The sequence below is a fragment of the Mesocricetus auratus genome, unplaced genomic scaffold (genome assembly GCF_017639785.1).
Source record: "Mesocricetus auratus isolate SY011 unplaced genomic scaffold, BCM_Maur_2.0 Super-Scaffold_2245, whole genome shotgun sequence".
Lineage (NCBI taxonomy): Eukaryota > Metazoa > Chordata > Mammalia > Rodentia > Cricetidae > Mesocricetus > Mesocricetus auratus.
The window spans coordinates 21,748,662-21,772,832 of NW_024429180.1; positions in this window are offsets into that span (position 1 = coordinate 21,748,662).

Here is a 24,171-nt window from a genome sequence, read left to right on the forward strand (position 1 = left end):
TAAAGAGGTGTTGCTTTATCTGCCTGAGGCACCTGGCTGGTCTAATAAAAATCTGAATGACCATAGTGAGACAATGGTCAATAAAGGGATAGATGGGCCTAGAGGGCAGAGAGAATAAGTAGGAGGAGGAATCTAAGTTCAGAAGGAAGAGAGAGAGAGAGAGAGAGAGAGAGAGAGAGAGAGAGAGAGAGAGAGAGAGAGAGAGAGAGAGAGAGAGAGAGAGAGATATGCCCAGGGCCAGGCAGCCAGTCAGGTAGACACTGAGTAGGACACATACAGAATGAAAGAAAGATAAAAGTCCTGAGGCAAAACTTAGATTAAGAGAAACAGGTTAAATTAAATTATAAGAGCTAGTTGGACAAGCACAAGCTTAGACATGTATAGCTAGTAAGTCTCTGTTCATGATTTGTGTGTTGATTGATGGCCCAAAAGAAAACTTGCTACATTCTGTTGTCAAAAGCCAGTTACAAGACAAAGTTCAACAAGAAAAAAGAAAGTCACCAGCATCCTGTCAGTGCTGCAAATGATGAGGGAGTAGATGCTGAATCCCAGAGACAGCAGAGGACAGTAAGAACACAGGGTTCCACCTCCTCCTGTTTCTGAGTTACTTATGTTGTGCCAGGTTTGCGGAATTCCAGAGACTAACCCAAGGAGTTGACACTTCTGATGCAAAAGCAAAAGGTTTCTTTTCATAGTTCAAGCTGGCCAGCTTGGATCCTATTCCATGGTGGGGGAAATGAGATACCAACCAGCTAAAAAGAGAAGCTTTTAAAGGGAAAAGGGGGAAGGGAGTCATGAGACCCCTGATCTCCTGTCATAAGGTTTCCATGGTTACAGAGATTTCTTAATGCATAAAGTTACAAAGTTTTTATACAAGGTTGTCACAAGACAAAGGGTATTGAGCACAGAAGCTATAACTGTCATTTGTTTAGGTCAAGAGCCCATAGTTCCCAGTTTTCTTAAAGACAATGGGCTAGGGGCTGGTGTTTACACAGTTGGTGATCTGCTGAAGTTCCCTTTTCTTTTTTTGAGAATTGCTGTGGCCTCCTGTCACATAGCCTAGGGTCAGAGGTTTCTTGCTTATTTAATTTCTTTATCACACCTATACTTCATATCTCTGTTATTAGACTATTTTCCTTGTGGTGCTATATATACCAGACAAACCAGAAGAAAGGGATTTGTGAGTTTATATCATAAAATGATAAATATTTGAGATGCTCAATTTGATTCACACTTTATACAACATATTACTATATCAAATCATAATTATCCCATTGGTATGGATACTTTTTAAGTTTGTATTTTTCTGCTAAAAGGAAAGGAAGTCTAAATTAAAATAAGAAAAAGAAAATGCAGACCATCATCACAGTGATTATTTGTTTGGCATCTGTCACTTTCTTCTTGTACTCCCTTCTCCTGCTGTTTATTACCTCAGCTAGTATGTACTCCTTCCTTGTGAAGACCTTTAGATGTTCATACTGTTTTATCCTGTCCCATTCCCTTTTTGGATGAGATTGAGTGTGTTCAGGGTGGTAGGGACATAGTAGACCCATTCTTTTTTTTTTTCAATGTGTGGCTTAATGACTTTTTACTCTCAACTCAACCATCAACAATCATGCTTTTCATTCTCGTAGGAAATTCAAAATACAACCCCAATATAGAAAAGATTGCTTATTTTAAGAAAGAACACAACTGTATCCTACCTTCTTCTGTCTAATTTTGCCATGGATGAGAAAAAAAACGTGAAACAATCCATAAGGTAACTCATTTTTCTTCCCTTCTGTTTTAGTTTCTATTCCCGTTGCTGTGATAAAATACTTTGACAAAATCAACTTAGGGAAAAAGGTTTGCATTAGCTGACAGGTTATAGACTTCAGGGCAGAAAAGTCAAGGTATTAGGAGTTAGGTACAGGCTAAAGAAAGCAGCGAACACATGAGTGGTAGTGCTCAGACAGCCTTCTCCATGCTTATGTAGTCCAGGGCTTCTCCTGCCTAGGGAGTGGTACCACCCATAGTGAGCAGGTTTCATAATCCCCTACAGACCTTCCCAGAGGCCAATCTCCCGGGTGGCTCTAACTTCTGTCAAGGTAACACTATCAGCACAATTTCTTTCTTTTTCTTGTTTTTTCTTTTAAAATAAATTTATTGATATACGTATAATTTTACCACTGAAGACAAAAATAAATTTGTATACTAACAAGATATGTGTGTTTGTTAGTTTATATATATATATGTATATATATTAAAATTTTTATGCTTGTCACTTTCAGTTCCGACTCCTCTTCCCCCACCCTCCAATCCTCCCAACCCCTCACCCCCACTCCATCCTCCCTCTGATCCCCAGGGAGGGCAAGGGCCTCCATGAGGAATTTTCAGAGTCTATCACATCATCCCGGGAAGGGCCCAGGTTCTTCCCCATGTGTCCAAGCTAATAGAGCATCCTTCTACGTGGTATGGGTTCCCAGAGTCCTTCTGTATGCCAAGAATAAATACTGCTCTACTCTCCAAGGACTCACAGATTGCCAAGGTCTTCTCTCTGTCACCCAGGTTCGGTGGGAGGATGTCTGGATCAGTCTCATGCTGGCCCCTCAGTCTGGGGTCCATGTGTTCCCCCTTGTTTAGGTCAGCTGCCTCTGTGGGTTTCGCCAGCCTGATCTTGATTCCTTTGGTCATCACACTTCTTTGCAACTGGGTTTCAGGAGTTCAATTCACAGCTGTGGGTGTCTGCCTCTGCCTCCATCAGCCACTGGATGAGAGTTCTAGGATGGCATATAAAGTCGTCATCATGCTCATTATCATGGGAGGGCATTTAAGGTAGCCTTAATGCCAGTTGGTGTCATTCTTGTAGATCTATAAAGATCTCACTAGTGCCATATCTCTGCTCCAACTTATACTGGCTCCCTCTTTTATGGTATCTCCCATCTTTTTCTCCTCTATTCTTACCCTGGCTCAACCTTCCTGCTCTCTCATGTCCTCCTCTCCCCTCCTCTTTTCTCCCATTTCCTTCTTCCCTCCCCTTCTCCCCCCTCCCAGTCCAATTAGGAGATCACATCTCCTAGCCCTTCTCTGGGTTACCATGCATATTTCTCTTAGGGTCCTCCCTGCACCCCAGACTCTCTGGTGGTGGGATTGTGGTCTGGCAATGCCCTGCTCCATGTCTGTTGGTATCTGTCTCTGATTTCATCAGTCGTTGGATGAAGGTTCTGTTTCCTAGACTCTCTGGCAGTGGGATTGTATGCTGGCACTCCCCTGATTCATGTCTAAAATCCATAAATGAGTGAGTACATACCATGTTTCTCTTTTTGTGACTGGGTTACCTCACTCAGTATGGTTTAGTCTAGTGCCTGCAAACTTCAAGATTCCATTTTTTTTCCTGCTGAGTAGTACTCCAATGTGTAATGTATCACATTTTGTCTATCCACTCTTCAGTTGAGGGGCATCTAGGTTCTTTCCAGATTTTGGCTATTACATATAATGCTGCTATGAACATAGTTGAGCAGATGCCCTTGTTGTATGAGGGTACATCTTTTGTGTATATGCCTAAGAGTGGAATTGCTGTATCTTGTGGTAGACTGATTTCCATTTTCCTGAGGAATCTCCATACTGATTTTCAAAGTGGCTGTATGAGTTGGCACTCCCACCAGCAGTGGAGGAGTGTACCCCTTTCTCTACATCCTCTCAGCATAAACTGTCATTAGTATTTTTGATTTTAGCCATTCTGATGGGAGTGAGATGATGTCTCAGAGTTGTTTTGATTTGCATTTCCCTAATGGCTAAAGATGTTGAACACTTTCTCAAGTGTCTCTTGGCCATTTTGGAATCCTCTATTGAGAATTCTCTATTTAGTTCTGTACCCTGATGAGAGATGTCATTCTGAAATCTGTCTCTTATTGGTTATTGAATAAAGCACTGTTGGCCAATAGGGAAGCAAGATAGGTGGGACTAGGAGTCGAGGAGGATTCTGGGAAAAGAAACACAGGCAGTCATCATATAGCCACTATAGAAGTAAGAGGTCTGGACCCTTTCTCTGGTAAGAGACATACTTAGATTAGCAATTATGGGTTAAATACTTAAATCAGTGATAGCCAGTTAGAAACCAAGCAAACGGCCAACAGCTTCATAATTAATATAGCCTCCTGTGTGTTTGTTTAGGACTGATGTGGCTCCAGGTAATCTATGGGGTCTTGGGTAGTATTTATCCCTGGCGTACAAACAGACGTTGAGTGCCCATGCCACAATATGGGAGACTCCCTCAGCCGGAACTCTTGGGGGAGGGCCTAGGTCCTCCCCTGGATGAAATGACAGTTACTGGAGATCCACCATGGAGTGCCTCACCCTCCTTGGGGATCAGACTGGAGATTGGGTGGGGGACTGGGAGACCTGGTTGGGAGGGAGTGGGAGGAGGGGAGGGAGAAGGAGCTGGGATTGACATGTGAAACAAGATTGTTTCTAACCTAAATAAAAAAAGAAAGTATTTGTGTTCCTAAAAGCCTATATATGTTTTTAAGGATGTATGTATATTTCTACTTATGTCTGTATGAATATATTTCGTGTGTGTGTGTGTGTGTGTGTGTGTGTGTGTGTGTGTGTGTGTGTGTGTGGTGCCCATGGATATCAGAAGGTGCTAGAATGTTAGGAGTTAGTTGTTAGACACCAGACATGGGTGTTGCCTACCAAACTAATGTCCTCTGGAATAGCAGCAAGTGCTCTAAACTTCTGAGCCATCCCTCCAGCCCCGGAAATACAGCTTTTTAAGAGAGAAACGATGCTCTTCTTTTTCTTCTTGTAATTTCACTTCCTTCATCTTCCCCTAGTTCACTTTCTTTTTCCCTCTCTTTTCTATCCTGTCTTTTCTTTCTCTCTTTCTTCCTCTTCCCGCTTCCCCTGGTTTTGAGGCTTAGTTAAGATTTAGTGGAAGTCAGAAGCAATGGTAAAAGAAAGTGTTGGTCATGCATAAGCAGGGGATGAAAAGAGTCACCACACACTGACCTGCTTCATTTTCTTCATTTTCAGTGAAATCTAGAGGTTTCCCATTAAGTAAACTCAAATAACATAAATGCATGTAACTAAGAGATAATTGGTGAGTGACAATAAGAATAGACATCAAATAAATATGTAGAGCTTTCAGTAATTTTTTTTGGACAAAAGTTAAAACTATTTCCTTAATAGTGGCAGAGATTCTTTGCTCAAACTTAACAGGTTAAGCATCTCTTGGGCTCACCTGTGTTTCTCCTTGTGAGATCCAGCTGTGACAACGAGGCCTTTGCTTCATCAGCGTGACAAGCACTTCCAACCATAGGTCCCTGACTAGCTTCCTCTTCTTCCTCCATCTCTCATGTGATGCCTTGTCATGCGAGTTGTTTTCTCCGATGAACTTTCTCTCTCTTTCTCTGTCTCTCTCTGTCTCTCTCTCTGTCTCTCTCTCTCTCTCTCTTTCTCAACCACCAATGTGATATGTCTTCTCAGTGATCCAACTTCCATTCTGACTCCAGGCTATAAACTGTTTTTTGCTCACACCGCACACTGAGTTGAATCCAGTTTCCTTCCCTGTATAATTGCTTTGTGACAGTCCCTTTACCTATTCTGATGGCCTCAATAAAGAGTCTCTTACTGTGCTTCAACAAGTATCATTAAAAGTTATTTTCTTTAACAACAATATCTAAAGAAATGTTCGAGAAGATATTTTACCTTCCCCCCATATTCCCTTTATTCTGGGTTATACTCTTATGTTATCAGTTCAGTTGGGTCTTTCTGTCCTTTTCCTCCTCACATGAAATAGAAAGATTTAAACCTTGTGCTTTGATGAACAGTAGCATAACAGTTATAGATCTCTCATCTCTTTATTTGGAAACATGGGTTTGCTCACAATCCAAATGAAATGCCAGGGTTGAATGAGGGATGGGTGAAATATTTGCCTTTCTCAGAGGACAAAAGAGAATACTTTCTGAAATAGAAGACACAATACTTTGTACAGAAGAATCTAAGGAAGTTGAGAGTGTGAAAGCTATTTCCTAAAACCCTCTCAGTCCATTCTTCCTCACAGAAACCCTACTGTCCAAGGATACTGAGATTGTGGTTACTTTTTTTATTTTTCAAGATGGGGTTTCTCTGTGTAACAGTCCTGGCTGACCAGGAACTCACTCTGTAGACTAGGCTGTCCTTGAATCCACAGAGATCTGCCGTCTTCTGCCTCCAGAGTTCTGGGATTCAAGGTATACACCACCACTAAAGAGGGTGTTCCTCCCCAATTTGCCTTGCAGCTTGTTGTGCTCTCCTCCTCCCCTCTCTCTGCCTCAGCTTCCTGGATACGGAAGCTACAGCCATGTACCATGGCTGCCTCTCTAATCGCATGTTACAGCATTCTCTTGAGAGGATATCCTGTAGCTCTTATTATCTTTCAAAAACCTTTTCTATACCCCCAAAGGGTTAAGAAGTGTCAGCAGACAACTTGATCTCCTTTAGCAGTCCTAATAGTCAGGCAACTGTGGGTTCAACATATGACTGTAGACTATGTACCGTCCATACCATTTCTGCCTCATTTTGATTCTGCAGACCAAATGGTCTGCTTCTGTCTCATTCTCCCCATATTCACTGGGGACTCAGCTGCCATTCCACAGGGCATGGAGTGCAAATTAGTTATTCAGGCTCCATTGGCAAACAGCAAGAGCACTGTGCAATCTGTTATCCTGTCTAAATATCTGTGGCACAAACAATGACTTAAACATGATTATAGTTATTTGATGCTACAATTTAATCTCATGATAAAATTGTATGTGTTCTGTTATCTCTCTGCCAGTTTTTATAAAAGCATGTCACACACATGACTTGCATTGCTCCAAATCAGATACCCACCAGTAATTTGTAAAACATGCACACTGAACGTGGAATGTTTGTATAGGAAGGCAGAAAGACCAATAGCAGAAACATGGTTTATTTTCTTGGGGTAAATACTTCAGTGCCAGTACTGTTTGAAGGTGGTGCTTCCCGAAGGGTGAAGAGGTGATGACCAAGAGGGATAATGATCCTTTGTCAAAACAAAAATCCTTAACTGTGGCTGAGATCTGCCTCCTTGGATGAGAAGATGTTACAAAGAAAGAGAGAAAAGTGCATCTTAATCTAATGGAGCTAAGGAAACCACCAAGCTGTCAATTCACTGAGCTGTGGATGTAGAAGCAGAATGGAGTCTTTCAATTCTGCTGCCTTCTCCCTGGGGTTAGAGACCGGTTGCCATGGATATTCTGGATTCCTGCAGCTAATGGGAGGGAGTTCTGTAGCTTGGCATCCTGGGGACCCGCCAGGGTGAAACATGAAATGGAGGCTGGTGGGTGTGGTGGTGGAGGCTGGAAGCCAGAGGTCAAGGGGTCCACTTCCAACAGAGTTAAAGCAGATTGTATTTCAAGTCACATTCATTTGACAATCTATATTTTCCTGGAAAAAACAGACCTTTTTGTCCCTCCCCTACTGCACAAAGAGAATCTCAGTCTCCTTAAAATGGTTGCAAGCACATCACTGGGTAGTGCATGCTATAATTAGATGTTCGGTGATGGGTCTAAGAAGGATGCTTTTTAATGTGATTTTTGGAGGAGGGAAAATAATTTAGTTTGGTTCAGAGATGTGTTCATTTAAAAATAAATATGCAGAGTAACTGTGGTGAACAAATAATCTTCTGATTTATCCTGTTTTGTTTTAATTGTTATTTGGTACCTGGCCCCTTGTTTCATTCCAATAGCTCATTATCCTGCCAGTCTTTTCTGTACTTCTTACATTCATCCTTAGTTTTTAACCAGGCCATAGTGAAAGCATTTTCCCCTCTGTAGAACCTTTTGGAGAATTTCTCTCCTTCTGGCTAGATAATCAAGCACTTCAAAGTGAAGGTCTTGGGCAGTGGTGGCTGGTTCTGATAAGCAGGAATATGTCTACTTTGACCATGTGAGCCTTCCCAGCAGAGTGTTAAAATGACTGTGAGCTTCTAAGTTTGCTTCAGAGAGCAAAACATTTGGCAGTGACTTTAAGATGCTTTGTCTTCAGGCTTCTCCCGTCTTTCCTGAAGGAGTTGCCCTAACACAGGTAAAAGAAACTTCAATCATCATTGCTCTATAATAAGGTTGAAAAAATAGGACTTATTTGGGTGTTAAATTTGTTCCTTGTTTTTAAAGCATTGTGCAGTCCTTGGATAGTATTCTTTGTGTAGCTGCTTGGCGAGGGCAGCAGAGAAAGGTTGACCTCTGCTGATCTCTGAAGCCCAATAATAGAACTCTAGCTTCAACATGATAGCCTCCTGGAAAACAGAGGCTTGGAAATATTTTCTCATTGAACAAAGTTAAGGAAGTTCCATGGGAGAAATAGCTTGCCAGACTCAAATGAGAATGTGTTGACCAATGAAGTAAATGTCAAATTTCTGCTCTTTTATAATGAATTTCTTTAACTCCATGAACCCACCACATCTTTCTATCTCTATCATTCATTAATCATCAAGGTAAACACACAGTTATCTCTACTAACAAAGCTACCATTACCCCAACAGGATCTATGGTGGTTACCCCTTATAACCCACATCCACATATCCAAGCAACTGGGATAACACAGTGGCCACTGAACGATCCCATCTTCACTCAAATGATGTTGAATAGCATGTTTGAGGTTCTCTGAACCAGGCACCATCCAGAGGACTGGAAAGTGTGGGCAGAATTCAGGTGGTCCCTATGAGAAGTCAGTTCAGGAGGTTCCTCCAGCTGTCTGCAGCCAAAATCTTTCATTCACACTATTTTAGAAGAAAAAGGGATTATTTATATGCTTATATTTGTAACATCAGGGGAATGTCAAAGCCTGGAAATAACAGAAATGAAAGATGTGGTCATAGGAAATTAGTAAAATTGCTTAAGAATCCTACTTTCTCTACCTTTAGAACAATCAATTTTAATTATATAACCTCTTGGTATAACTTCCAATTCCTGATTTATATAGGGAAGGATATAACCTAAAGATGAGGAAGAATGTTCCGTAGCCCAAGAGAAAATGAAAAAAGGTTTGCAGATTTCACATCAACTAGAACGTATCTATACATTCAGTATACAAATACTGACAATAAGATGGAAAGTTAAGGAGCTAGAGAGATTGCTCAGTGTTCAAGTATGTACTGTACTTGTCGAGGATTTGAATTCAGTTCCAAATACCTGTGTTATTAGGCTGAGAAAGCTAGGGGAGTCAATAAGCAGCAGTCTTCAGTGGCCTCATCATCAGCTCCTGCCTCCATGTGTCTGCTCACACTGCTATTGACAACGAGTGCTGTTTACAGCATGGCACTGTGAGTGAAACAAACTCTTTCCTCCCCAAGTTGCTTTTGGTCATGGTGTTTCATGACAACAGTAGTAATCCTAACTACAGTACTAACACACTCCCTCTACACAGGTTCATTACTAGGACACCCCGTCTACATTGGCTATTTGAGAAGTAACTGAAGGATGATAATATACATCAATACATGCATTCTCTTAGGTATTTTGGAACTATGTTATAAAGCAATTCTACTTTAGGAGTAGTGTAACACAAGAAAGTAAAAAAATGACATATATAGTATTTAATTCTTGGTAAAACCCAAGTGCCCAACTAGTGCCTTTGTGGAATGAAATACAATTCAGTAAGCTAGAAAGATGGCACATGATGAAACCCACAGAGACAGTGGACCTGGCAAGGGGGAGCTCTTGGACCCCAGACTGGTGGCTAAGAGGCCAGCCTGGGACTGATCCAGACCCCCCTGAATATGGTGTCAGTGAGGAGGCCTCGGCAATCTCTGGAGCCTTGGGTAATAGATCAGTGTTTACCATGGCTTATGAATGAACTTTGGGAGCCCATTCAGCCTAGGCCCTGCCCCAGATGAAGTGACAGACTCTGGAGCTGCCTCATGGAGGGCCTCACCCTCCCTGGGGAATGGTGTGGGGATTGGGTGGGGGGCTGGGGGCGCTGGTAGAGGGGCACGGGAGGAGGGGTGGAAGAGGGAGCTGGGATCGACATGTGAAACATTCATGTTTCTAATTTAAATTAAAAAATACATTACGAGAATAGATGGCACATTAATGTTTCCCCTTGAAAGCAGAGATTTTAAACTTTTCATCATGTTGGCAAAATGCCCAAGGTAAACAATTAGAAAGAGTCAAGGTTCATTAGCTCATGATTTGAGAGTTTTCAGCCCATGGCCACTCAGCTCTGTTGTTTAGTTTGTGGTAGAACAGCTCATCATGGCTATAGTGTGTGATGAAGGGAATGATCCTGTATTGATGGTAGGAAACCAGAGGACTAGAATTATTTCTCAACTCATCTAACTTCTTCAACATGGACTCACCTTTTTAAAGGTCCTAATGGTACTGTGGACCAGGCTTCAGGACTTCAGTTCATTGGTCTTCTAGTAACTACATATATAAATCATAGCAGAAGCCAAATGATCAAATCTCATACAAGATATTACACATTTTTGCTGAAAGTAATTATTATAAAATATATATACAGTCATAAGAGCAAGTTAGAATAACAAAAAACAATGTGTTTGTAGTGATTTTCCCAGGCTAGAAAAATGGCGCATTTATTTGCATTTAAGATATTGTTTTGAATATTTTGAAATGCTAATTTATTTCTTTTATATTAAAATCCTCAAAATGTTGTAATTTGGGAAGAATGTGTGTTTAAATAGCAAACTTCTAAGTGGACATACCTCTATGTAGAATTTTGACTGAAGAGCCATATTAATTAACAAATCAGGAGTCATAGTATCAATAAAGACAGGACATTTTTGTTCAATAATTCAAGTCCCCAAATAACTGATGTTTACTTAGTAATGTCACACATATATTACAGGATATGTGCTTGAGTGTTGTTCTAGACTGGTGAAATAGAATAGGTTTCCGGAAGTTATGAGTAACCTCAGATATGTTACAACAGTTGCGTGGATTGCAGTATCAGGAATCAAAGATGTTTCATTGGATTTGATTTAAAATGAAAAGTTTCCTGTACTGAAGTATGCACACAGTGTTAATATTCACTCTGTAAATGGACGTGAGCTTCTCTGATGGATGTGTTCTAGTTGTTCATGTTGTTTATTTTAGATTTGTCTGTATTTGAGAGCAAGACATCTATTAGAAGGTATTTTACTAATACAAATTCACTCTGTCTGCAAAGAATAATGGTAGTTGGCTCACACAGTCTTATAACATGTACATAGACTGACAAATCACTTCAAGATACTCACTGAACAATAGAAATTTCTGCTTGTTTTTAATAGTGTCTCCACTCAGAGTTTCTGACTTTCACCTCTTTATCCATCCCTACGTACCCCCCCACAGACTCTCCATCACCCACCCCCATCCCCCATCTCAAAGCTGTTCTCCGTTTAAAGAATTGTGCTTCCGAGTGGAATCACAGATTGTGTAATTCTCACTAATTAGATTTTTTTCCTTATTATAGTTCTGTGGAGAACCATTCAGTTACCAACATTTTGTTTGTCTTTGGTTGAGTATAATCCCACATAATCAACTGTATTGTCACTCACTGTTTTCAGGGTACCTGGTCTCTGGTTTGGGGCTATTGTGCACACAGCTTCTATGCCTATTCATACAGGTAGCTGTGGGACCCACTCTTTTCTTTAGAGAGGATAGAAGTCCAGGTCACAACAGTTCTATGTGTTGCTCAACTGTTTTCCAGAATGGATGTACCTTTCTTACAAACCATGGCAGCAATTAAGAGTGATCCACGTTCTCCTCATTCTCCACAGCATCTTAGTCATTCTGATTTTTACACCGTTGTAAAAACCTGCAGCTCCCTGATGGCTAGTGATGCTAAACTTTTGTATATTCTTCATTTCTAACAGTTAAATATGATTTATGGTTTTACCGCTTCTTAAATGTATGATTAGAAATTTTGGGGTTTGACACCTCCTTATATATTCTCAGTACTAGTTCTTCAATAGTCACACTAATTAAAAGTATAGTCCAAAATTATATTTGCTCTCTCATCCCCCTCACATGTCCCATTGGGTTTTAAAGCTTTCTGTTTTCACGAGACTTGATTTACTTATTTGTCATTCTGTAGGTTGTATTTTTGGTGTTAAGTGTAAAGAAGTCTTTCCATGAGTTTAAATCCTGAATATTTTCTTATTTATTTCTCTTAAAATTTAATTTATGCTCTGTATTTAAGTCCATGAACTTCCTGAATTTATTTTGCCTATGGCATAAGGTTTGGGTCCAGGCTCTTGTTTTCCTCAGGAGTGTCATTGTTGCCACATTATTTACTAAAAAGGGTATGGGTTGCTACAACAGCTGGATTGATTTTATACCTTTTCAAAAAATCAGTTGAACATGTTTCTATGAATCAATTCTTGAATTAGTACTTATTCTAGTGTCAGGTATAAAAATTACGGACTAGGCAGATTATGAAGGAAAGTCTTATTTTCTGGTGCTACAAAATTGAAGGATCCTATTGAAGAATGAAATCTTGTTGGCAGAGTCCTGAGGTGGTATGTGGCAAAAAATAGCAAGCAAGAGAGAAAGAAAGATGTGGTGTGTGTGTGTGTGTGTGTGTGTGTGTGTGTGTGTGTGTGTGTGTACATGTGTGTATGCATGTGCTCTGGTCATTCTCTTCTTATAAAGCCACTAGGATTCAATCATGGGGTTTCTACAGTAAGAATCTTATATAATCCTATTTATCACTCAAAGGTCCCACCCCTAAAGATCATCGAATTAAGCTTCCCCCTCTTAAACTTCACATGAGGGATTACATTTCAATGCACAAGGTTCAGGGGCATGCTCAAAATCACAGTAACTCTCTATTGTGTTTTGTGTTCCATAGATCTTTGTCATTATTTTCAGCCAGAATCACTCAGTTTTTATTATTTTCCCATAGCACAAGTCTTAATATTACATATTAATCTGCTAGTGCTTCCATGACAAATTAGCATAGATTCAGCATTTTGAAATCACCGAAAATAATTTTAGATTTCAAAGTTTTGAACCAAGATTTAGGCAGGACTCTGATCTCTCTGGAGGCTTTGTGGGAACCCCACCACTCCCGGCTTCCCTTCAAATTCTGGTGACTGTTGGTGATGCTCATTTCCATTAGGCTGTGTGTCATCACTTTTCTGTGCCTGTGCCTGTCTTCATGACATATTTATCTTTAGTCATTTTCTTTGCTCTGAGATCTTCTTCATCAAACATTTATATAACCATTCTTGTTTTCTTACTTTGATGTTTTCATAGTGTAACCTTTTCCAATCTTTCATTTACAGTGAAACTATTTCATTGAGTTTGAAGCAAGCAAACAGTGTATATTGGGTAATTTAAAAAAATCTATGTAGCCAACCATGACTTTTTGATGAGTACAATTACAGAATTTATAAATAAGGAATTTTTGCTGTTGTTAATGCTTAAGTCTGCAATGTTTTGTTTTATTTCCTCTTTCTCTTGTTTCTCATATTCTTTTTTTTCTGCATCTTGTGGGTCAATTGAATTTTTCTTAGTATATTAATTGGTTTATTCATAGTGTTTCTGGAATTAAATTTACATAGTTTTCAGAGTGATTTCTTTAGGTTTTATGATATAGAAGCATTGATACACAAAGCAGAATGCTCTTTTTACCAAGATATCATTTCTCTAATCCATAAAACCCATGACTATTACATTGCATTGCAAAATGGATTTTCTGTTGATCTAGAAGAGGGGACCACTAATGTCCTTTTCTGTCCAGATCCTTTTATGTCTTTCTCTTGTCTTCTATGCTGCCACAGGGAAGGAGGTTCCTGTAGCCTGGCTTTTGTGAATGTGAAAAAGAAATAAAAAAGGAAGGACATGACTGCCCCTAGATATGGTGGAGGAGACAGTTGATTGTCGACAAAAGGGAAAACATAGCCAGAGGCAGGGACATCTAAGGGGTCCAGAGTGGACATGACCCTGAGCTGGGCCAAATAAGTAGAGAGGAGGTATGCCTGTCACACCCTGTAACAGGTAGAGACTGAGGGATTGTGGGAGATCCTGGTGGCCAGGTTCACTTTGATACATTAAATAGGCACCTTTGTTCAGCCATTTGTTCTGAGTTCGAGTCCTAGCAGTAGGGAGTCAGAAAACATGAATCTCAGTGAGGTATCAGTTCTGGTAAGTAGAGAGGGAGACTGCTATGTTGTTCCTTGAGTCCTGGGGTTTCAAACATGTTTGTCTTCTTCCATCTTTAAGTGTTCTTTCATTGTCTATTGCACTACTTCTAAGGTTTGCAGAAATTAACAGGAATGACACTTGTCCAGATGAAAGTTGCTCTTTGGCTTTTGATAAGGTCTCTTGTTGGTTTTCCCTTGCCCTGAAAGAGTTGTCCCTTATTGTACTTTGGGAATTGGTTCCAGGAATTCTCCAAGAGATATCAGCATTCACTGATGCTCAAAGTTCCTTATAAAGGGGTGTGACATTTACATGTAAGTGACACTCATTTTTTCATGTGCTTAATTTTAAATAATACCCATATTAATTACATGTAATATAGTATAAATCCTATGTAAATGAAATTTGATGATTAGTTTTTGTCAACTTGATACAGAATGGAATCACTTGGGTAGAGGATACCTAAACTGAGGAACTGCATTGAACAGATTGGCCTATAACATGTCTGTACAGGCATTTTCATGATTGATGGTTGATGTGGGAGGGCCCAGCCACTGTGAGTGTTGCTACCCCTGGGCAAGTGGTCCTGAGTTATATAAGAAAGTGAGCTGAGTAAGTCAAGGGGAGAGAGCCAGTAAGCAGCTTTCATTCCTGATTCCCTTCCTCTGCTCCTGCTTGAATTCCTGCTGCTACTTCCTTCAATGGTGGACTGCATTAGGACATTTCAGCCAAATAAACCTTTCCTCTTCAAGTTGGTTTTAGTCAGTGTTTTATCACAGCGAAAGACATCAAACTAATATTACAGTGATATATATAAATATATATGCATATATACTAACATATATACATATATAAACACACATAATTAATGCATATACATATAGACATATATATATATACACACATATAATTTTTATTTTTTGGTTTTTTGAGACAGGGTTTCTCTGTATTGTTTTGGAGGTTGTCCTGGAACTCGCTTTGTAGACCAGTCTGGACTCGAACTCACAGAGATCCGCCTGCCTCTGCCTCCCAAGTGCTGGGACTTAAGGCATGCTCCACCAACACCTGGCCTCACACATATAATTTATAAAGGTGATGAGATAAGAAAATAGATTCATGTTAAGTACTGACACATTTTTATCCTCCAGTACTTTTGATCCAAGTTGATTTGATCTGAAATATAGAGCCCAAGAATAGAAGAGGGTCAATTCTATTTGATGAGCTAGAAAAAGAGATCTCAGGAGCACTGAATTAAGGCACACAGAGTGAAGTGGAGTTGCAGACTATGTTAGTTACAGTGAGATTTTACTGTAGGTGCAGGGAAGAGCCATGTGCACCTGTAAGCAAAGGGCACTAGATCCATTTCTACCTTTCTAGCATTCCCTCTGGTTTCTGTGTGGGAAAGGGATGTTAAAGATGGAAAGACATAAGAGAAGACCAGTGAGTGGCAGTGACTTGAACAAAGTTTAAGGCAGGAGAGAGAAAATTGGAGAGAGACTTCTATGACATTTCCTACAGAGCTGGTGATGGATTGGCTATGGGATGTGAGTGAAAGGTACAAGTCCTAAATGCATCTCACAGATTAGTGTACTCAGTGATGAGGACAGTCAGGAGGACAGGGGATGGTAGGTGGTACAGCCGATGAAATGCTTGTTGCCCAAACACAATGATCTCAGCTCAGATCTCCAGCACTCATGCTAAAGCTGAGTACTGTGCTGAGTGTCTGACATCCCAGCAGTGGGTCAGACACGATCCCTGATGTTCGAGGACCAGGCAGTGTAGAAAATCACTGAACTTCAGGCTCAGTGAGAGACTCTGACTCAAAAAACAAGGTGGGGAGTGACAAGGAAGACACCTGACATTGACCTCTGACCGCTACAGGCACTGAACACCTATATCCCACATGAATGTGTGCATGCACGTGTGTGTGTGTGTGTGTGTGTGTGTGTGTGTGTGCATACACCCCACACATAGGAGGAGCAGATATGAGGGGGTGTATATCAGGAGTTGATTTTGTGGTGGGTTTTACAAATTTCTGTAGATGAACCCAGAAGACAGCAAACAGGAACAAAAAAATGGATGACATCACAGCGCACGTACAGACCGACCGAACCAATCAGACAATCTGCAGTCAGTCCTGATCAAAAGTCTCTGATTTTGGAACATTTTTTTTATTTCAGGCTTCTGTGTGAAAGATGTTCAACTGATAAAATCTATGAAAATATTTGAAATCTGAAACACTTGCAGTCCAAAGCATTATGGATAAAACACACTCAGCAGGGAATTTGGAAACTGAAAATTCCTGGGAACACTAAAGGAATATGTGAACTCTGGGATGGTATTGGAACACAATGGGGAAAAACGCAGAGTGAGCAACAGGGTACTCAGTTCCCAGAATGGAGACAAGGAAGTTTAGTTGCTCGAGAGGAAGTTGAACTGAATCAAGAAAGATACGCAGCAGGGACCAGAAAGAGACAGGAAGAAAGCCAAGACAAGGATTTCTTTCAAATTTATTTTTAATATAAATTTTATTTAAATTAGAAACAATCTTATTTTACATATCAATCCCAGTTCCCTCTCCCATCCCATCCCCCATCCACTCCCCAGAGAGGGTGAGTCCTGTCATGAGGGATCATCAAAATCTGCCCCCCCCTGTGTATCTAGGCTAAGAGAGTACCACTCCATGGGAAACTGGCTCCCGAAGTCCATTCATGCACTAAGGGTACATGCTGGTTCTACTGCCAGAAGTCCCATAGACTGCCCAGAGTCCCATAGGCTGTCCAGGGCTCCCAGCTGACACCCATGTTGGGCCTGGTTTGGTTCCCCAGCTGTCAGACAGGAGCCCATGAATTCCCACTTGCTCAGGTCAGCTGTTTCTGTGGGTTTTCCCAGCATGGTATTAACTCCTTTGTTCCTTACTCTTCCCTCTCTGAAGCTGGGTTTCAGGAGTTTGGCTCAGTGCTTAGCTGTGGATCTCTGCTTCTGCTAACATCAGCTATTGGATGAAGGCTCTAGGATGGCATTTAAGGTAGTCATCATTCTCATTATACGGGAAGGGCATTTAAGGTAGCATCTCCACTATTGCTTAGGGTCCTAGTTTGGGTCATCTTTGTGGATCTCTGTACAATTCCCTAGTGTCAGATTTCTCTTTAAACCTATAGTGGCTCCCTCTATTGATGTGTCTCTTTTCTTGCTCTCCTCTATTCATCTCCTCACTCAATCTTCCTGATCCCTCATGTTCTCCTCACACCTCCTTTATAGCTTAGAAAGGCTATGGACTCAGACAACCAGGATTTGAAATTTATTCATCACTTACCATGTAGGTCATCTTACATAAACTAGTCAATCTCATGTTGTAGTTTTCTAATGCTACTAGTGAATATCTTAATAGTCCCTACCATGGAGATTATTATCACTTATAATTAATATTAAGTGCCTAGATGCAGTAAAATTTGAGTGGGAGAGCAGGCACAAAATGAGTAGCATTTTGCATACTTTGTTTATGAAACTGTCTTTTAGCTCAGAGACTATATTTTAAACTCTTTAAGGAACAAGAATTAGTCTTTGCTCTTTTGTTAAACAAAGAGATTCACAAGCTTAAAAGGGCAATTTAGAATTACCACTCCAAAGAGCAATTCTGTTGGCATGAGCATGGACTCTCTTAGCACATCTGTGTTTCAAGAATTTCTAAGTTAACCACACCTTTGTTCTCTTTTAGTGCATAAGGACTGGTGGCCTAGTGTTGCTGATCTTCCCTTGCCACTGCTGACTGTCTTCATAAACAGCACTGTACTTTTGCTCCTTACAATCAGCTTGTTTTCTTACCTAGAGACTTGCGTGTAGGGAGAGATCTCGGTACATAAGATCTCTCCCTACACTTGTGTTTACTTTGAACCACTTTTCTGAGAGTAATTCTGAAGACATCATTTACCAAAACACTAAACAAACCATTGGACTGAGTAAAAAAAGGAGAAGGCTGCATCTTTTCAAAGTTAAGTTGAGAAAAATGAGATCCTAAACACTGCTGTCAAATCATAGTCAATGAAACACAGACATATTGGGAACTGTCTATATTCATAGTTCTTTGAACAATGAATGGCTTTAAGTTCTATTTTCTCTTTAAGAAATGCAAACTAGTAATCATACACTTTGAAGATGGTGCTGTGACCATGTGTGTTATTCATAGGGGTGCATATCTCTGATGGTGGACAATGAGTAAGCAAAGAACTCTTTGAATCTGAAAAGATTGGTAGTTGTGTCCACGAGTGTGTGTGTATGTATGTGTGTGTGTGTGTGTGTGTGTGTGTGTGTACGCAAAAAGAAATATGCACCTGTTTTTAAGTAATCTCTGCTTTAATTGGCATCCATTCATCCTGAAGGCATAAGTCTCAGAGGTCTTCTAAAGTAATTAGATGGATTAAAACATAGCTAAGCTTCATGTCAACTGATTTTTGGATGCCACTTCATTGACTTGGTAGTGGTATGATTTTTAGCCAGTCATCTATTTCTTTGAAACTAAACTTTCAGTTAGGAAAGTTATTGTTTTTAATGAATGAGCTTTTTAAAATTAAAATAATTCACATATCTAAATGTATGCACCCTTCCAGCATCTCTGGAAGGAAATGACTGCTTAATAATGGTATCTTTCTCGACTATGGCAACTGCTAGATCTTTTCTATCCAATTGTTACCTCCCCCCTGGCCTGGCCCCATAGTTCCAACTACATCTCTCAGTTCTCCACCACCATCTCTTAGATGAGCCATCAAGGCCCCACTTTGTCTTCTGTATTCTTATTTATTCTTACATCAAACCACTCCCTCCTATGCTTCTTCTCGAGTTTCAGAGATGTTTCTGTCATTTTCCTCCCTGGATACATCTCCCCTCCTTTCTCCCTCCCTTCTTTCCATCCTTATTAACTGTTATTCAATAAAACCCATTTTAGTTTTATTATCACAGCAATTACTTAATAAAGTTTCTCTTCCTATTAACTAAAACAACACCCCTATTAGTCAGTCAGGTCAGGACTGTCATTACTTCTCACAGTACATTCTGTCTCTTTTTTTGTTAAAGATTTTATTTATTTATTAATATGTATACAATGTTCTGCCTGCACGCCAGAAGAGGGCACCAGATCTCATTACAGATGGTTGTGAGCCACCATATGGTTACTGGGAATTGAACTCAGGACCTCTGGAAGAGCAGCCAGTGCTCTTAACCTCTGAGCCATCTCTCCAGTCCCTGTCTCTATTCTTACAGCGTGCCCAGTGCCAGTGTTTTCTTTTCAAGACATGACTCTAATCTGTGTACACATACGTGTGCTCGTGCGCTCCCCCCACACCTTGTCATTATATTCAATTTAGGGTCTACTCTCTTTAGTTTCACATGTAAGCCTACCAAGTCCTGCTGGGAACACATTTTTGTAGATTTAGTTCCTGAAACCTTTCAATCAGACTTACTTGTGATTCTCAAACATCCCCTACTTCACGAGTCTATGCTGTACGTGTGTTTAGTAGTACATGCAAATTGTGAAGCATCGTATGTGATACATCCATATGTTCCATCTGGGAATTACCTCCACTCCCAAATGGACATCTTTGAATGTATCCAAGGAAGGTGTGTGGATCCTTAGGGGCTAGCTCTGTATCTTTCATTATGTATGCATGCATGTATTCCTGTTTCTTTGCAAGTTTGTGGGAATAATGTATAATTCTACCCGTTCTTTTAGGCTGAGTTAGAGTCTTTTTCCTAATTACTCCACGAAGGGCCTCAAGTGACAATAAAACCTTTGGGCCATGAGTGAGGAGCTAGTGAGAATGACTGGAAGGGCAAAGTGAATCACTTACTCAGTGATTTAATAAGATAGAAAGCATTGGGCTGCTTGCTTATGAATTCATTTTGGCTTGAGCAGAGAAGTCACATTAACTACAGGCAGGTGTGATAAGAGCTGACAGTTCCTGTGCCCTCAGTGTTCCATGAAACAGGAGATTATCCTTGCAATCACAGGTGCCCTTTCTTTTCCATAGAGTTTTTCTGAAATAAGTGCCCAGCATGGACTCTCTACCCACTGAAAGAATATTTTGGCTTTATGTCTATCAATTATAGAATTTTCATGAAGTAATGAGAACCCACTAGCATATGCTAAAAATGCATAATGTCTTAACTATGACTGTAGATGTTATTGCTCTAAATTTCTGGGTGTCTCAGCACAGAGAAGCAGAGTTATGGTACTTTTGTCTCACTCAGACTCATTCAGATGATTCAAATGACTGTCCCTAATTTTCAGCATTACCTTCACAAAGGCTCGTGTGGTGTGCTCTCTTTCAAATGGTTCTTATGTTAAAGAAAATAAAGAACAAATGTAGCTTCCTTTAAAAAGATTTTTTTGTTCCTACTCATTGTTTAGGATGTCTGATTAATGGCTTAGCACATGTGCTAAAGTGATAGAATGCACAAATTAATAGACTACATTAACAAGAGCAATTTTAATATTCAAGCTCCATGAAGACAGGAGATACAATTTATGATTACAAGGAAAAGCACAGTTTAAGCAAAGCAACTAAGTAAAAAAAAACAATTACAGAAAAATCAAACCCCTTGGCACCCTTATGTTACTTTTATATTGACATACACGCTGAAATGTATATATTGTGATGGCTTATTAAATCTACGTTTTGCCTATACAAAATTTATTAGTTACATATATATTTATTTCTCCCTTTGTCTCTCAAGTTGAAGCTAGGTGATGGTAGGGTCACTCGTTTGTCACCTTTGTAATCCAGTAACTCATCAAGCTGCACCTCAGAGTAGGTTATTCATAGTTCTAATATTACAGACTTGGTCTGTATGTGTTCCAGAGCAGCACTATTGGTAAGTGGTAGAACAATTAACAGATAGGGCATAGCAGGAGATCCTTAGGTCACTGGGGACAAGCAGCTACAGGGGTTTGTGAATCCCGCTCCTCTCCTACTGTTTTCTGGCCATGAAGTGAGAAGGTTTTTATTGTCGTTTTTTGTTGTTTTGTTTTCCACATGCTCCAGTAAGGATATACTGTCTTGCCACAGGCTCTAAAGTGATGGATGAACATGATTCTAGGCTGAAACCTTCAAAGCAGAGAGTCAAACTAGTCTTCCCACTTTTGAAGTTAAAAAAATCTCAGAAATGATACTTTGTAGTGGAACATTGACTAACACACAAACAATTTAAATAATAGCTATTATATATCTTGCTTTATTCTTAGAACTACTTTATTTGCATACTAACTGTAGGGGTTATCTATTGCTGTGTAACAAATAACCCCATAGCTTAGTGGCTCAAGGTTAGAGCAGGTTTGTTGTACATTTCAGAGTTGGTAGCAATCTGGTTACAGTGTGCTGTAAGCTTGTGGTTTCAGGGTCTCTCATGAGGTTATAAGGAAGACACTGGTTGGGGCTGCAGTCATTTGAAGGCTTCCAAGGTGATTCACTCACCCCATGCCAGACAAGTTAGTACTGGGTGTTGGTAGGAGGCCTGAGTTCTTTGTAGACACCTCATTAGGGCTCTTGGAAGTTGACTTCTTCTTGAGTTAGGGGATCAACAGATGATGTCTATAGTCTAACCTTGGAAACAACATTCTACCCTCTTTCAGTATCTTATTGATTCCACATATCAGTCTACTCCATGTATAGGAGGTATCTGACATAAGGACATAAACAAGAGGATGTCACATCCATTGAGGGGCACCTTGAAGGCTAGCTGCTATATCTGGGTATATGAAATATGTCTTTATCATACTCATTTTACAACAGGGGAAATGAAGCATATGGATTGTGATTAAATTAGATAACATGTCTCTCCCTCACAAAGAATCATAAGATACTGAAAATCATGTCATATGTAACAAACACAAAGTGAACCTTAGTGCTACCTTTTTTATACCTGACAAAATAATCTAGCAATCTTTTTTTTATTTCATTGGTTTAAGAAAGAAAATTGGGAATAACTTTTTGGAAAATACACTTTGAAGCTATTGAATATGGACACTTGACATATGATTCTTTGTTTCCTGCTACAGAGGTAACTCCAAAGTTAGTGGCTTAATATAAAATAACTGTACTATTGCACAGTTCTTTAGGTCCAGGTTGCTAGGGCTCCTACTGGATAAAAAGACGTTGCAAGGTTCCTTATTCTGAAAAGTCTAGAAGACAGTTCATAATCTTGTCTTTCCTTTTTTTATATTCTTGAGATTTCTTGAATTGCTTTTTTGTTCATGGCCACTTACTTCTGTCTTTGAAGTCATTACTACAGGTCTTGCTCCCTTGTCTTCTCTGACCTCTGTTTCCATTGCCGTATCACCTTTCCAATTTTCGCTTCAGTGGTGGCATTGCCTTCTTTGTTCTCTGCACCCCAGTCTTATAGAGACCTTTGTGGTTGCATTGGATCCACCTGGAGAGTTCAGCTTAATCACACCTCAAAGGGGGATCAAGGCAGCAAAGGTCGGGGTTGGGGAAGGACATGTTTGATGAGGTCCCATTGAGCAGACAATGAGACCAGTACTTCACATCAATGCTTGATATGAAAGCTGAGCTCCTACCAGGTGATAGACAGCAAGCTAAGTGTACTTGCCGCACCCTCATGGGGGTGATTTTGAGGGTTAGCTCTTTATTTCTTGTGAATCATCGTGCAAACAATTGGGAATTCTAACCTGTAGTGGAAACCACCCTGGACCAAGTATCAGACCCTATGTCCTTGCATTCTCTGGGCCACTTTTGGGCTGTGGTGTCTTCAACTCATTTAACACTTTAACCACGCCTACATAAACCAGGCATGATGGAGCAGGTCTGTGTTTCTAGCTAGTTGGAAGCTTAGATAGGATGATCACAAGTTCAAGGCCAGTCTGGACAGCTTAGTGAGCTCCTCTCTGAAAATAAAGTGTTTTCAAAACACACAAGCCAGGGGTATAACAGCGTGAGAGCGCTTACCTGGCATACTCGACTCCATGCATTTAATCCCTAGGGCGATAATAGACAAGCAGAAGTCTACAGGTGGTAACCAAAAAACCCTTGCCTCACTTCTTAGAGTGCTGTGTTCAACAACTGAGTAATCATGGTTTGTGGAGAAGCTAGGCACATGTATGACCTACTAGATAGCAGCACAGGTTACCAGAGGAGAGGAGATTTCCCTGACACAGAACACCTGGGAGCAGGGTGGACCAGCACAGTAAGAGTCCTCCTTAGGGTCCAGCCCGAGATCTCTATTTTTCTGCTCTCACACTCTCTTTACTGTGAGTATCTGAGACCTCCCTGCTGTCTCTCCCCAGATGGCACATTCTCATCTGTTTGACATTGTTTCCTAATTCTGTGAAGTCTGATGGAAACAGGAGAGTTTGTTTTTCCAGTCAAACCCCCATTGTTTCTATCTCCGTGGTGTTCCATTTTCTGATAAGAACAAAGGTCTCCATCATGAGGTCAGGGTTAACACAGCATATTAATCAAGTTAGAATATTGTTAAGTGGCTTTTATGTCTCCACTGGGAAGGGAGCCAAGTGTTGGGTCCTCAGAGTTGTTGCTTTCCCTTTTTCTTTTTAAAAATGCACTTATCTAGTGTATGTCTTGAAAACTGGCCTTTGGGAGCCAAAGGAGGTATGTTAGGTGACTGTGTGGTCACAGCCACATGAAGGGGCAGTGTCCTCAACCTCGATTGCATAATGTTTGTGTCATTTCTTTCTCTGTAAAAATGTTTGTGGGCTGCTTTGTGCATGCCTGAGCAGGGAGGCCCTGACAACCCAGGGTTTTTCATTTAGTGATCCTTTGCATTCATAGACACACATAAAAGCTGGTCCCACCTCCTTCCACATCTCCTTCTCCCACAGCTATTTATACAGCAGAAGGCCAGCTCCTGCAGGACGAGTTAATGAGCTGATAAGGAGGTAAAAGCATAGTAACCAAGAATCTAAGGCTGGGGCTGGGAAAACACCCACGTGCTTTAATAGGTTAAACCTTCAGCTGCCTTTCAGAGTGGGGTATTTTAAAAGCTTTTCACCTCTTTTCAGTTTAATTTGCTTAGA